The sequence below is a fragment of the Amblyomma maculatum genome, chromosome 1 (assembly GCF_055883805.1).
Source record: "Amblyomma maculatum isolate TAMU_Amacu chromosome 1, ASM5588380v1, whole genome shotgun sequence".
Classification (NCBI taxonomy): Eukaryota; Metazoa; Arthropoda; class Arachnida; order Ixodida; family Ixodidae; genus Amblyomma; species Amblyomma maculatum.
In genome coordinates, this window is record NC_139344.1 from 472173863 (window position 1) to 472189901 (window position 16039).

At 44.0% G+C, this 16039-nt stretch overlaps 1 protein-coding gene across 2 annotated transcripts in view; it reads right to left on the minus strand.

Moving 5' to 3' along the window:
* Positions 1 to 16039, minus strand: part of LOC146209958 (hydroxylysine kinase) — a 122811-nt gene that overhangs the window by 59342 nt on the left and 47430 nt on the right. The gene's annotated exons all lie outside the window — the stretch shown is intronic.

The following is a 16039-nucleotide window of genomic DNA, read 5'->3' on the forward strand; positions in this document are numbered from 1 at the left end:
GTTTTTCTTTGCTTCGGTCCTCTTTGTGTGCACCTGTTTAAAGCTACCTTTATCGGAATTATCTTGAGATGTCATAGGTTGACGCAGCATTGCACACATCCGATGTATTAAGCACGCTGGCGAGGCTCGCTACCTTCATGAAAAAAAAAAAATAGAAACTCATCGGTGACCGAACTAATGGAAACATGCGACGGGCAATGGGTGTGGCTATGTAGAAAAGACCGGAAAAGGAGTTAAGTATTTTTCGTTTGTAATTTAGTAATATGAAACTCGAATTTACAGCCGTACAGTGATACAGCGCTTAAACGCATTCAAATATTCGTTTGAGCAGAAATCATGGCGCCATTACGAACAAAAAATAAGGACCGGCCGGTGGGAGGCCGTGATGAAATGGTGGAACTGATGCGATCATTAAATAAATTGGCGGTGTAATGCCGAGGTAGTTTTCAAACTTTATTAATACGTAGGACCACGAGTGAAACGATTGTGCTGAAAACAAATTAAGCAAAGTAAAACGCAGGCTGGGATGAGCTAGTAATTGAATCCGGGAACAACTCGTTACTTGGTGTAAAGGAGACCGTGTGGGCTTTGTGAGCAATAAAAATGAAGTGAAGAAACATTATACTTAACGTGGAGCTTAGGTGTCGCCAAAAATGTAATGCCACTTTCTGGGATAAAAGCCGGATAATGACAGTTTTAGGATCATACGTTGTTTAAGCATTGACCAGGTTTTACAGATTACGGGTTGTAGCGCGTACGTGCGTGTGTACGTGTGTGTTTGTGTTTGTGTATGCGTGTGCGTGTGCGTGCGTGTGTGCGTGTGCGTGTGCGTGTGCGTGCGTGTGTGCGTGCGTGCGTGCGTGTGTGTGTGTGTGTGTGTGCGTGCGCGTGCGCGTGTGTGTGTGTGTGTGTGTGTGTGTGTGTGTGTGTGTGTGTGTCTGTGTGTGTGTGTGTGTGTGTGTGTGTGTGTGTGTGTGTGTGTGTGTGTGTGTGTGTGTGTGTGTGTGTGTGTGTGTGTGTGTGTGTGTGTGTGTGTGTGTGTGTGTGTGTGTGTGTGTGTGTGTGTGTGTGTGTGTGTGTGTGTGTGTGTGTGTGTGTGTGTGTGTGTGTGTGTGTGTGTGTGTGTGTGTGTGTGTGTGTGTGTGTGTGTGTGTGTGTGTGTGTGTGTGTGTGTGTGTGTGTGTGTGTGTGTGTGTGTGTGTGTGTGTGTGTGTGTGTGTGTGTGTGTGTGTGTGTGTGTGTGTGTGTGTGTGTGTGTGTGTGTGTGTGTGTGTGTGTGTGTGTGTGTGTGTGTGTGTGTGTGTGTGTGTGTGTGTGTGTGTGTGTGTGTGTGTGTGTGTGTGTGTGTGTGTGTGTGTGTGTGTGTGTGTGTGTGTGTGTGTGTGTGTGTGTGTGTGTGTGTGTGTGTGTGTGTGTGTGTGACACAGAGGGAGGGAGTGTGTATGCATGAATGCTTGCTCAAACTGCACCCTGTCCGCTATACTAGCAGAATCTAGTAACTTCCCAGTGCCGTCACGCATTTTTTTTTGCACCTTCGTTTCCCATCGCACGAGCACCCTCGGGATGGTGCAGAAAGCCAGCCATGATTTTAGCTAGTGACGTGAGGCTGGAAAACAAATCATTTTGGGTACTTCTAAAACAACTTCATTTGTTCGAATATGAGCCCGGTCACTCGGAAGCATAGTGATCAATTTTATCTTTTTGTTCGTCTCCTTTTGCGTTTTCTTTTAAATCTTAAATCTTTTCGTAAATCTTATCTGCGTGGTTCTAGTCTTAGGTACGGAGGTAAACTGCCCGTTTTTCATGTAAGCCTAACAAGCTTAAGAAAGATATGGCCGGGCATTGAGATTGCTTTAGATTGATTCGAGTATGCACTTGATTTCTTGGCTTTCACGGAAACATGAAAGTGATGTAATCAGTCTCTCGGGATACAAATCCGAAGGCAAATGTCGAAAGGGTTGGCGGCTATTTACTTTACATTAAAAACAGTATGAAGTCCTGTCTGATTCCGCTTCCCCTCCGCAATTTCGTTCGGGCTCCTCTGTCGTGTGCATCCACCTAGAGTATACTCCAGTCCGGTGGTACACCCCGCGGTGACAAAATGGCACTCGCTTGATCGCTGAGTGTTTAGTGGCGAAATGTGCGACTTGTGCGAGGACAGCCGCCTCGCGAGGTGTTCGAGTTCTGAGAAAAGTTTTTTATGGCTCTTAGAAGATGCGCCGCACGCTGATGCCCCAGAAACAGAGAGGGACTGCCACTGCCTCTGCACGTAGACATGAATATTTACGGTTTTGAGAAAGCGCGCGGTGCTGAAAAGTAAAAAAAAAAAAAAAAAAAAACAATCTTGTAGGCACCGACGCGCGCTATTGGCTCAAATAAGTTATACTAAATTTATCTGATTGGCCATAAGAAGCTTGGTTCTGATTGGTTTGTGAAGTGTGCTGGGAAAAGTGGCGTTTTAGCGCGAAATGGTGAGAGCGAGTCCTGGCCTTTTTTACGACTGCCTGGTACTTCGTCCGGTCTTCAATAAATAGGCTTTTTTCCAGAAGTGAGCCTGCAGCAGCAACTAATTGTCGCCGGACGAGCGGGTGAAGGAGCTTGGTGCTCTTCATGCGGTCGACCCACTCTACGATCACTTACAATTTAACGCCCACTATGAATCCATTGCTGTAAAATATGAAGGGACACTGTATCCATTAGCTTATCATCCTCCCTCTGGAGAGAGCAATGAAATTGTTAAACTTAATATTCTCTACTAGGTACTTTTCGAAATATACCTGTAATTTTGACTGGAGATGTTATTCTTGAATTATTCACACTTACCTCCCTGGCTCACAGTTTTCACGATCTTTTATTTGCTAAAATGTCATCTTCTCACTAACAAAAATTGCTTGTGAAACAAAAACCTTTCTAGATTTATGCATTACTATCTAGCACCCTTGCGCTTTTTTATGGTGCTTTTACGTTTTGTTTAAGTGGCCGTCTGTCAATATATCGCGTTTTCTCCCCATGAAAAAGGCCAAGTTAAAGCGCTGTAGCCTGCATGGTCAAGTTTTCAATCGTAAGATCACTGATAATATTCGTGACATGATTTAAAGGGCAAACTGTTTTCAGTTCATAAAATGCAAACCTACCTTACGAAAACATCCTTCATGACAATGATATGACAATGTACTTCCTCTGCAAGCACTTAGAAAGCACAAAGGATGTCGGAAGCCAAGGGGCACAAGGAAGGATTATAAAGGACTAGTTATTGGACACATTTATTTATATTGATACTGTCAGCCGTAAGGCAGTTACAGGGTCAATACAAATACATGTAATTAAGGAACACACAGCCACAAGTACAACCTTATGCACTTCTAGAAAAATCAATTCCATAAATGACAAAGCCGTCCCGCTCTGCAGATACAAGACTTTAGTACAACACTGGCGAGCAAATTATTCCCTAAATAATTCGGCCTGCAAGCCACAAAAAATCACAATAAGGGAAAAATATGAAAAACTAAAAGTGGCAGGGATATCAAGTCGCGTACGTGACTATATGAGCAATTTTCAAATTAAAGCAGATTGTCTGTTTGCTGAAAGGCCTGAGGCAGGGAATTCCATTCTGTTATTGTTTTGGAGAAAAAAGAATATTTAGAGCAGTTAACACGGGCATTCATATGTGTAACCTGATAGCTGTGAGAGCTGAGTACAGGACGACAGGAACGCTGTTGCAAATAGGGGCTTGTGTTTATGTTGAAGTGATTATTACACAACAGATGAAGAAATTTTAGCCTGGTGATCTTTAGTCGTTTAGATAGCGGAGGAAGTTGTAATTTATGTAGTATGTCAGTCACAGAATCTGTGTATCTATATTTTGACAGAATGAATCTGGCCGCCCTTCTTTAAACCTTATCAATCTTATCAATTTGTTTTGACTGATAGGGCTGCCATATGACGCTCGCGTATTCCAATGTCGGACGTACCAGCGCGAGATAGGCAGTCAGTTTTGCTTTTGTGGAAGCAAGCTTCAGTTTCCTTCTAAGAAACAACAACTTATTTTCTGCTTTTGAACATATGTTATTAATTTTTGAATTCCAACTTAGGTTAGAGGATACAGTAACACCTAAATATTTAAAAGAGCTTACGCGTGTTATAAGTCGCCCTTCTATTTCATAACCAAATGAAAAAAAAAAAATTTTAGTTTTGTTAGTCACTGTAATATATGAAGTTTTTGTTTAATTAATTTTCATTCGGGCAGTTGTGCACTATTGATTAACAGAGTTCAAAGCCGAAATAAATGCCAGCTTGTCTTCTGGCTTTGAAATGACTGAGTAAATTAAACAATCATCCGCAAACAGCCGGACTGTAATATTGGAAGGAAGTAAGACTCGAATGTTATTGACATAACATAAAAATAATATCGGCCCCAGCACAGACCCCTGAGGAACACCTCATGGCACAACCATGATGTCAGATTTCGCATTGTCTACCTCCACAAACCGGGTTATGTTTGTGAGATAAGCTTTTATCCAGTGTATAATATGTCTGTTTACGCCAAGGCCAATCAGTCTGTTAAGAAGTTCGTCATGGGGCACACGGTAAAATGCTTCGGACATGTATAAGCAAATTGCATCCACTTGATCCCTGTCATTTATTGCTTTTAAAAAATCATGCAGGGTTTCCATAAGTTGAGTAACAGTACACAGCTTCCGTCTGAAACCACGTTGATTGGGATTTAGCTTGTTTAGGTCCTCAAGGTATTTGGACAAGCAGTTGGCCACAACGTGCTCAAGTATCTTGCAACAAGTGCAAGTGATAGAAATTGGTCTGTAATTGTGAGGAGTGTGCTTGCTACCAGAATTCTGTACTGGTACTACCCTAGCCTGCAGCCAGTCGTTTGGTAAGGAATGTTGCTTCAGAGATGCGTTGAATATAATAATTAGATATTTATCGACCCATTCCGCGTACCGCCTCAGGAACTCATTAGGAATAACATCAGGACCGGAAGACTTTTTTGTATCTAAATTAAGGAGGAGGGAAAAAATACCTTGTTTGGACAAGGTAATATCTGGCATGTCAAGGAGGTTGAAGTGCTAAATACAGATTGAAAATAAGCATTGCAAGGTGTTAGAAATTTCTGATTTATCAGTAATAATAGAATCATCCACTGTAATTAGCCCTATTTTTTAATTTGAGGTTGAAAGGTGATGCCAAAAACGCTGTGGGGAAGTTTTCATAAATTGCATAAGTTTTTCTGAAAAGTACTGATCTTTCGATTTCAGCAATTCTGTTTAAGCATTGAAGATAGGTGTAAACTTTATTTTCATTCCTTTCTCTCATGCTCTTTCTCCGTTTTATTTTTCGCTTCATCTGGAATATTGCGCGATTTATCCAAGGGCTACGTTTTCTGATTGTTTTATTACGCTGTGGAACAAACTTTTGTAGGCAGTGCGGGACTACGTTTTTAAATCGCTCCCACAAAGTATTGATGTCATCTTCCTCATCAAATGAATCCAAAGCCATTTCCATGTAATCTATGATGCGGACATCGTCGGCTTTCGAAAACTCATTAATAGAAATAGTTCGCCTTGCTTCCATTTCAGGTGGTGTCAGCCCTTTAAAGGAAGCTAAGACAAGGTTATGATCAGAAAGCCCTTCCTTAATGGACACATCATATTCGGTTATTTTACTGCTTACAAAAACCAAGTCCAATGTTGATTCCGTACTTGCTCCGATCCTTGTTGCACATTTAACCATTTCTGTGAGATCATTATTAAAGGCAATGTCTAACATGGCCTCACAGTTTTAACATCAGTTGTGCATACATCAGCAGCTTCCCAAGATATACTCGACAAATTGAAATCACCTGCAATGATTGGACCTGATTTGGGAGATACATTATTCAAAAGGTAGTCTTGTAACGATTCGAGAAATGTAATAGGAGCATTAGGGGGTCTATGCACAGCTGCAATACCACAGAACGAAATGCCAAGCTTGCACCAGATGCTCTCGGCGTTAGGGCAATCCTTCATAGCAACAAATTCGATTCCCTACGGAAGACAAGGACAGGAGCTTGTGTTTTCTTCTTCTCTGTGTATTGTCTTCTGTTTGCGCTCTTCAGTACCATAGGGAATCATGAACCAACTAGGCCCAACCAAAGTTCTATTGAAATTCGATTCCGTTTTTAAAAATAAGCGCAACACCACTGCCCCGCTTATCGCGATCATTTCGTATCATTCGATATGTAGGAGGTATTATCTCGCTGTCAGTTATTTCAGGGCGCCACCACATTTCCGCGACTGCAATAACGTCTGGTTGATAAAGCATGATAATGTGTTCAAGTTCAGCAGTTTTATTCAAGAGACTACGTGAATTGACGTTTATCAATGTGAAATTTCTTTTTTCCGTCCCAAACTGTCATACGTTTTTATTATCAATAGCAAGCGTCCGTTCCACACTCCCACGGCAATGATTCTCGCATTCCCAGACAAATGCCTCTTTGTCCATGAATAGCCTATCCTCCTCAAGCCGTATCTTTGTGCCTTTGTCCTACTTGTGCCGTGCACTTTCTCACAGTCGCTTTCGCTCTTGTAAAGTTGTCAGGGAATAATCATGTGAAAAAGAAGTGTCGCTGCCCTATAATTTTTTGCAGTTCCTAAATAAATTCATCTTTTCGTTATAGTCGAAGAACCGAACGATCACAAGGCGCACCTTTTCCACACCCTTCCTTCCGAGCCTGTGTATGCGTTCTACTGTGTTAACTTTGACAACGAGGCATTCATGGAAGATATCGTGTATCACTTTCTTCTTAGGTTCATCAGTAAATTCACTATCAGTTTCCGGTACTCCGAATACCAGAAGATTATTTCGACGACTTCGGTCTTCCAATTCTATCATCGTCTGTTGCTGTGAGCGGATAGTTACTTCGAGGTCATGCACTAATGCTTCAAGTTTTTCTTCTTTTTTGCGCATACTTAATACATTCCTCTCAATGTCTAGCATCTTTTCATTGGCTTTTTCAAATTGCTGGGAAAGCAAACTCTGGTTTTCTTTAAGTAGCCTCATGTCCTCCTTGAGCGCTTTCTGCCCTTTCATGAGTTCACTGAGCATTTTCCCAACAGTATCAGGCCCCGGGTTAATTATTAATTTATTTATTCACAACAAACTGCTAGCCTCGGTTGAGGCTGTCGCAGGTTTAGGAGATTGTATTATGCAAAAGGAACAAGCAAAAAGATGGAACGGAAAATTTTAGGTGCTCTTCAGACACAAAACAAAGAAACAAAAAAAAAAACATCGAACAATTCGAACAAGTGACATAAAGCTAGTCAATTACCGGAATGTTGAAATAAAACGCACACAAACTGAACATATTGAACAACACTCACATCAATGACGAGACTCACATTAATCGTCCTTATGAATCATAAACAACACTGCACAACTTAGAGATGAATGAAGAAAGCGTAGTACCCCGCCTGGGTGGCGCAGTGGTTACGGCGCTCGACTACTGTTCCCAAAGACGCGGGATCGAATCCCGGCCTCGGCGGCCGCTTTTCGATCGAGGCGAAAAGCAAGGCGCCCGTATGCTGTGCGATGTCAGTGCACGTTAAAGAACCCCAGGTGGTCGAAATTTCCGGAGTCCTCCACTACGGCGTCTTTCACAGCCTGAGTTGCTTTGGGACGTTAAACCCCACAAACCAAACCAAACCAACCAAACCAAGAAAGCGTAGTAGACATGACAATATCGTCAGGCAGAGAATTCCAGTCTCTAACCTCTCGGGGAAAGAATGAATACCTAAACGTATCGTTGTTGATCCCAGAGGTGGGCAACCTCATGAGGTTTCGACCTCATGAGGTCTACCTCAACCTCAAAATGACCTCAACCTCACGGAGTGAGGTGAGGTTGAGGTGAGGTCGGCGATAGCTCGAAATTTTTTGAGTGAGGTCACGAAATTGGACCTCAACCTCTCGCGTGAGTTTGAGGTTGAGTGAGGTCGTCATTGTGTGAGGTCAAAATTGTGAGGTCCAGGCTTTTTGCTGTTGCCGCGGCTTACTACGAAGAGCGCCCCTTTTGACGCGGAGTTCGAGCGTACTGCCGCGGTGTGCTCGCCGACTCTTGGTGTTCGGTTACCCCCCGTTCGGACGACCGGATGCTGCCCAGCTTTCGGCATTCCACCGTAATGTCCGCAGCCTGAGGACGCTTCCCTCTGGTCTTCTTGGAAGATATTCTTTTTTTCTTTTTTTTTTACGGCATGAGCTCCTCGTGCCCCCCGCCCGCCATCCCCGTTTTCTCTGACTTGTTTGTGCCGATGCTTGCCGCCGGCTCAAACACCCAGGAGCGCGCAAAGCACATAACTCACTCTGACCCGCGGTGCTTTTGTTGGATGCCGCAAACAAACAAGCAAACTAAAACGCGAAGCAAATTGTCTTTTGCGCAGACGGCGCGAAGCCGAACTGTTTGTCGTAAGCATGCCAGTTTCCAGGCACTGACGTACGGCTGCTGCCATTCGATGAAGGATCCCGCTGTACATTACACGGAACCTAACAGAAAATGGTGCAGCGAAATTGTTAGAGAACGTGATACTGAAAGATTAAAAAAAAAGGAAAACATGAACAAACCAGGAAAATCGGCACAAAACAGTATGAGTATTTTATCGAGGTCCTCCCTTTCGAATTGTACGCCATCGTTCTATATTCCGGTCCTGTAAATTTATATTCTTGTATTCTCCAGAATAACCTCTCTTTGGTCTTGTGCTGCTTGTTCCTTCTAACATATTCACAGGTGACCTCGAACAACTGCAACGCCGAATCATTGAAGCATGGGATGAAGGTGCTATCGTTCTTTGCATAACCAATATAGCGGTAAAACATGCAAGAGGATGAGACGGACGGCACTGCTTATAGACGCAGCTGGTATACAGGAAAGAAGTCTGTGCATGTTAACCATTTGCCGAGGTAGAAGAGGCAAAAAAAGTATATGGGGCTTGTATACAGTAAAGCCCAATGAAAAAAAAAAATGTTTTTGCTCTGTTAAGGTCCTTTGTTTCTCTCTCAAATTCTAGTGAAACCAAGCAATGCAGGAGGAAGGATGATGGTAACAGATTCTTAACTCCATAATATCAGGTTTCTCTTGAAATCTCTTTAGGCGCAGGGAAAAAAAAGAAAAACGTTCTCCTATATGTTTTTATAAGCTAAAAAGTATTGAGATGTTTTCTGGCGCGACATTTTGGTATCTAGACGGACGAATTAGTGTGGCAAACTGAGCTTGTCTCTTTTGTGCAGCCGTCTGCTCGAGACGGACAAATCAATCGAATGAACATTTGTGTGGTCAGATATTGGAGTAATATATTCAGGCATTCGTTTTTTTTTTAACATTGCATTGAAATATACTTGAATGAAACCAATTAGATGCTAGCACTGAGGAATGCAGTACTAAGGCGATGTCTCAAGCCTTCTATACGCTCTGGTAAGCGCAGTTCTTTTCTGTTTTTAGTGTGCGAAATTTCGTATTACTTTCGTCAACATGGTAATTCTTGTATATATTTTCTTGTATGACATTTACGTTCGTGCACTGCCGAACAGAGAACAAGCTTCTTTCCTCCCATTTGGCTCTTTGGCATCTTTCTAGAGGCCCGTAGCACAACCCTCCTTTCCACTTACCGGAGCGGTTATTTAGTTTCTCTCTTTTTTCTTTTTTTTTGCAAGTATTGCAAAACGCGATGTAGTCTCTGAAAACGAAGCTGACACATGCCTTTGGTGTGTATTGGTGACAGTTCGGCATTCACTGCATGAGCAAAACCAGATGCCTAGAGACGGACGGCGGAGGGAGGAGCGCGTGCACAGCAGGGAGGGGGGCGGGGAGTTGGGCATTTTGGTCCGGTGAAAATTGACGGGCGAGCCAATGTTCGCGACAGCCCTCTTGCCTAGCAGTTCCGAACCCTGTAATTTTTAAATGTAAGCGTGATGTTGGAAGAAGCAATTTCACTAATTCTTGCAATACGCCACGCAATCACAGAATTATAGACAAACACCTAGGAGTGGCCGGTTAGGACCTCATAACATCCACAGCGTTCTTCTTCAAAATTTTCTGAAGCTACATTTGTCTACTCGGCGTTGGCCGAGTTTTGTGATTATTTGGTGTGTTGCTGTCTTCTCCTCTTTTGTTTGTTTTGTTGGGGATTTAGTCATCACGACAGGTCATTTCATGAATGGCTCTTATGGGAAATTCATGCCCCGTTAATATTGTCACGCACGACCCGAATTATGAACAGTTTTTCGGAGGACGAAACTTTTTCAATGTATTTATGCCTCGTTAATATAGAATCTCGCTGTCTGAACAATGGACAGAGGAAGAATGCATACAGCCCACTTGGGCCCATGCATTTTTGTCTCATTAATATGGACATCGTTCGAAAAAAGCAGGGAGCAGCAGGATAGAAGGCGTCAAGGGAATGCCGAAGGGAGAGATGGTGCAAGAAGGCTGGAGTTGAAAACTAGCTGGGAGCGCGGCGCAGTGGCATTCCCTCGGCTGGGGCCCAGCGGTGCCTGGTTACACTCTTCACCACGGGGCGAGGGAGGATTGCTGTGGGAAGAAGGCTCCATGGCGTGAGCCGCCGTGGCTTGAGCATTCTTAGCAGTGAGTACAGGGTGCCGACGTCGATTCTTGGGACTGCGGAAGCAATAAATAAGCTAGCTTCTTCGGGTCCTTGAAATGGCGGAGACAGGCCAGCAAGGCGCTTGGTCTGCCGGTCATTTCACAACCGTTCTACCTTGCTTCTGCATTTTTTTTTCTTTTTTCCTTTTTTTTTTCAGGTTGTCTTGTTCTGGTAATGGCAAATGTTGTAGGAAAGAAGGAAGGAATAGGTCTCTGGACGGAATTTGGCGGGAAGACGAAAGAATGTGTGTGCTTCGCGTCTGGAGAACAAGTTGTTTTGTTCACTAGCTTTACTTAGTTTTTGCATGGATGGAAACTAGAAAGTAATTTAAAAGTAATTGAATTACTCAGTATAAGTAATTGTAATGTAATTTCATTACTTTTTGGGAGCAGTAACGAGTAAAGCAATTGAATTACTTTCCTGTGATTTTCAGCAAAGTAATATTAGTAATGTAATTTAATTCTTTTTGAAAAGTAATTTTGCCATGTATGCCAGTAACCTCAACTTTAGTCTGACTTTTGACATAGCGGGAGTTAAACGCAAAAGAACGGAGCTGAACGTAGGCGCGAAGCGGGACATCCGTGATTACAAGCGGCAAAAGCCATCTCAGTCAATCCAAGCCGGGAGGGATTGGACCCAAGTTCAACTAGGCCTCAGCCTCGCCAGGTCGACGGTAGCATCGATACTACAGGACTCAGATAAATGGCTCAACGTCGGCATCGCAGCGTCAGCCACAGTCCGACAGTGCCCAGCACAATTCGAAGAAATGGAGTCAGCCTTGTTGATGTGGTTCGTGAATTGCGCGCGAATGGTGCTGTAGTCAGCGACGAAATGCTTCAACAGAAGGCTCGCTGCCTCGGTAATATTATGGGTGCGTACCGTTCCTTCCCCTCCGTCTTGATAGGTGTTACCTGTGATGACCTACGGAATTTTTGTTCAATAAAACAGGGTGATGTTTACTGAGAAAAATTATTCTACGCCATGTCTAGGCATTACTAACTTCAGCTACTCAAGAGGATAGCTGACAAGATTTAAGAACAGACATGACATTTCGGGCCGACGGATTCATGAAGAAGGGGGTAACATCGACAGCTCGGCTGTTTTTAATTACAAATTTAGTTAAAAAGCAGTCATTAGTAATAAAGTTTTGCTCAAAAAATACTTCTCGCTTTTATTCATGACTCGTTATTATGGACGACTCGCGTTATGGACAGTTTTAGTCGGAAACCAAAATGTCCTTACTAACGAGGAACGACTGTATTCCTCTTTTTTCCCCAATTTAATGCATTCGTCGCAAGACAAATTACAGTCTTTGTCAAAAGTGTAGAGCCCAGAGGGTCTGCTTCTGAGCCTTTCGTTCGGCTTGTAATGCATTTCCAGAGTTCGTAATCTCTGGATGGCAAGATGATTTTTTTGTCCTACACTCTTCAACGGGAAGGATATCCACTAATGATAAATCAGCGCCGCTACACGGCTCGGAAGCAGACCCCCCGGGCTCTAAACTTTTGACAAAGGCTGTACAGTGTATTAAAAAAAAGCTTGGCAATCATCAATTTAGTTTTTGCGAATTAAGAAAAAGAACATATTGTCATTGTTGTCATCGTCGCTAGGGTCAACATCTTATCTTTTCAGTATATAGTAAGAACTGGCTTGTTTTATTTCGAATACGGATTTTATTCATGTGGGTCGGATAGAATAAACTCTTTGTATTGCATTATGGGCCTATGCGTACTAATGTGGTACCCATGTAGGCCTTAGGATAAAAAGGACAAAATAAAAAGGGTAGGCGAGGAGGGGGAGATGATTACTACTTTAGTGCAGAATTGGACATGGAGTTTCCGGAGTTTTTCTTCTTTTATCCGGGATATTAATTGTTGTATGAAATTAGGAGTAAACTACAGCCTTCATGCGACGAAATTGTGGCTTGCCTATATATCCCATGATTACCGAGAAATGCAATTTGCTTTAAGTTATGGTTTAATTTAATGATTCTTTTTTTTTGAGGTCGAGTGCCCGATCTCAACCTCACATTTTGAGTTTGAGGTGAGGTTGAGTGAGGTGGCCAATGGACACCTGAAAATTGAGGTGAGTTCGGCTGGGGGACTTCAACCTCAATTTATGAGGTTGAGGTTGACTGAGGTCGCCAAATATTTTTTGAATTTGAGGTGAGGCCGAGGTTTTTGAGGTCAAATGCCCACCTCTGGCTGAACCTATATTCGTTTAAATGTTTGCAATGTTTATTACGTGTATTGCGTGAAGTCGAAGGATAAAAGAAACGACTGGCGTCCATTTTGAGGTAACCATTAAACAGGAGGAATATAAACTTAAGGCGCATGAATTTGGTATGAACACTTATATTTGAAATGCCAGCTTGATTCAAAAGTTCGGTTGGTGAATCATCACGTCTATATCTATAGTATACAGATGTTAATGATTTGCGTTAGACATTCTTTAATTTTTGTATGCATTGTTTCGTTTTGTTGGTACCAGGCGATTATACTATTTTCGTATATAGGACGAATTAGTATGGTGGAAGCTAGTATTTTCCTATCTGGTACTGCAGAGCTGATTGCGCGCTTTAATGAATGGAGAGCAGAAAGAGCCTTGCCTGATATAAATGCAACATGTTTCTCCCATTGCAAGTCTGATGAGAGTATCACTCCTAGGTACTTATTCACTCACTTGTTTTATCAGTTGGCTCAACATGTCCAGCAAGCATCAACAAATATGAAATGTACTCCAATACACAGACTGCGCGAGACGGCAGAACATTAATGAACCTATTATCAGTTCTAAAACCTTTGTCTTGTTTACTAACCTGTAAAAATAGGACAAAAGGTTAAGATGTCTTCATTCTTGAGTCCTCGCTGTGCCCACACGAAGGCTTGGTGACGACTGAGCTTAAATAGCCGGTGCTGTCCGTTATCGTTGAGGCAGTTGTCCCAGGATGCGCAAGCGCCAAACTGTTGAATTTGGTGGCTTCCCACGCAGGCAGCCACGAACGATGAACGTCGTGGCTGTCGGCAACAAGACACGTACTTGTGGCGTGATCCAAAATTGAGGCCTGACGCAGGAAGGCCTGTAAAAACACGACAAAGGTTCAGGTGGCTTCATTCTGGATGCCTTGCCATGCCCACACGAAGGCTTGGTGACGACTGAGCTTAAATAGCCGGTGCTGTCCGTTATCGTTGAGGCAGTTGTCCCAGGATGCGCATGCGCCAAACTGTTGAATTTGGTGGCTTCCCACCCAGGCAGCCACGAACGATGAACGTCGTAGCTGTCGGCAACAAGACACGTACTTGTGGCGTGATCCAAAATTGAGGCCTGACGCAGGAAGGCCTGTAAAAACACGACAAAGGTTCAGGTGGCTTCATTCTGGATGCCTTGCCGTGCCCACACGAAGGCTTGGTGACGACTGAGTTTAAATAGCCGTTGCTGTCCGTTATCATTGACAAAGTTTTCCCAGGATGCGCATGCGCCAATCCGTTTCATTTGGTGGCTTCCCACTCAGGCAGCCGCGAAAGAAGAACGTCGTGGCTGTCGGCAACAAGACACGTACTTGTGGCGTGATTCAAAATTGAGGCCTGACGCAGGAAGGCCTGTAAAAACACGACAAAGGTTCAGGTGGCTTCGTTCTGGATGCCTCGACGTGCCCACACGAAGGCTTGGTGACGACTGAGTTTAAATAGCCTTTGCTGTCCTTTATCATTGACAAAGTTGTCCCAGGATGCGCATGCGCCAATCCGTTTCATTTGGTGGCTTCCCACTCAGGCAGCCACGAAAGATGAACGTCGTGGCTGTCGGCAATAAGACAAGTACTTGTGGCGTGATTCAAAATTGAGGCCTGACGCAGGAAGGCCTGTAAAAACACGACAAAGGTTCAGGTGGCTTCATTCTGGATGCCTCGCCGTGCCCACACGAAGGCTTGGTGACGACTGAGTTTAAATAGCCGTTGCTGTCCGTTATCATTGACAAAGTTGTCCCAGGATGCGCATGCGCCGATCCGTTTCATTTGGTGGCTTCCCACTCAGGCAGCCGCGAAAGATGAACGTCGTGGCTGTCGGCAACAAGACACGTACAGCCTCGTCCACTTCTAGCTGTAACACGCTCACCGCCTTCAAAGCGCTGTTGCGTTCGAACCGGCCACACAATAAAGCTAAGTGGCAGGCCATGTGAAGCAGCACATCCGGGTCCCTGTGTGCGTGCATCGATTTGCATCGATATGTGGCTGTTTCGTACGTATTGTTGATTTGAAAGCAGTGTCTGTGTTATAGCTAGAAGTGGACGACCCTGTACTTGTGGCGTGATTCAAAATTGAGGCCTGACGCAGGAAAGCCTGTAAACACACGACAAAGGTTCAGATGGCTTCATTCTGGATGCCTCGCCGTGCCCACACGAAGGCTTGGTGACGACTGAGTTTAAATAGCCGTTGCTGTCCGTTATCATTGACAAAGTTGTCCCAGGATGTGCATGCGCCAATTCGTTCCATTTGGTGGCTTCCCACTCAGGCAGCCGCGAAAGATGAACGTCGGGGCTGTCGGCAACAAGACACGTACTTGTGGCGTGATCCAAAATTGAGGCATGACGCAGGAACGCCTGTAAAAACAGGACAAAAGGTTCAAGTGGCTTCATTCTGGAGGCATCGCCGTGCCCACACGAAGGCTTGGTGACGACTGAGCTTAAATAGCCGTTGCTGTCCGTTATCATTGGTGCAGTTGTCCCAGGATGCGCATGCGCCAATCCGTTCTATTTCGTGGCTTCCCACCCAGGCAGCCGCGAAAGATGAACGTCGTGGCTGTCGGCAACAAGACGCGTACTTGTTGCGTGATCCAACGTTGAGCCATGACGCAGGAAAGCCTGTAAAAACAGGACGAAGGTTCAGGTGGCTTCATTCTGGAGGCCTCGCCGTGCCCTTCTTCTTTCCAAGAATCTAAGTTTACTTAAGGAATTCAAAATATTCAGAAATAAGCTCTAATCTGACCTTGAGAAAACAAGAAGGGAGTTTTACAACAATACGTTTGCTTCCGTATCTGATGACCATCAAAAACTCTTGTATGTTCAGGACTCTCGGCTACTGAACTGGAGTATCCCGGTTCGATCCTCAATGAAGGCGATACGCAAAGGCGTCTTTGTGCTATGCGATGTCAGTGCATGTTCAAGATCCCCAGGTGGTTTAAATTATTCTGGTGCCCTCCAGTACTGCTCCTCTTTCTCTCTTTCTTCCTTGACTCCCACCTCCCTCCACTCCTTTACGTCGCGGGGCAGGTGTCCACGGAGAAAGTGTTACTAGTAGATGCACCTTTCCTTTCCTCTAAACTAATTTAACAATTTATGGCGACGATCCCCGAAAGTTACACCCCTTTAGCAGTTTCAATGACCAGAGGTCATTCATATAC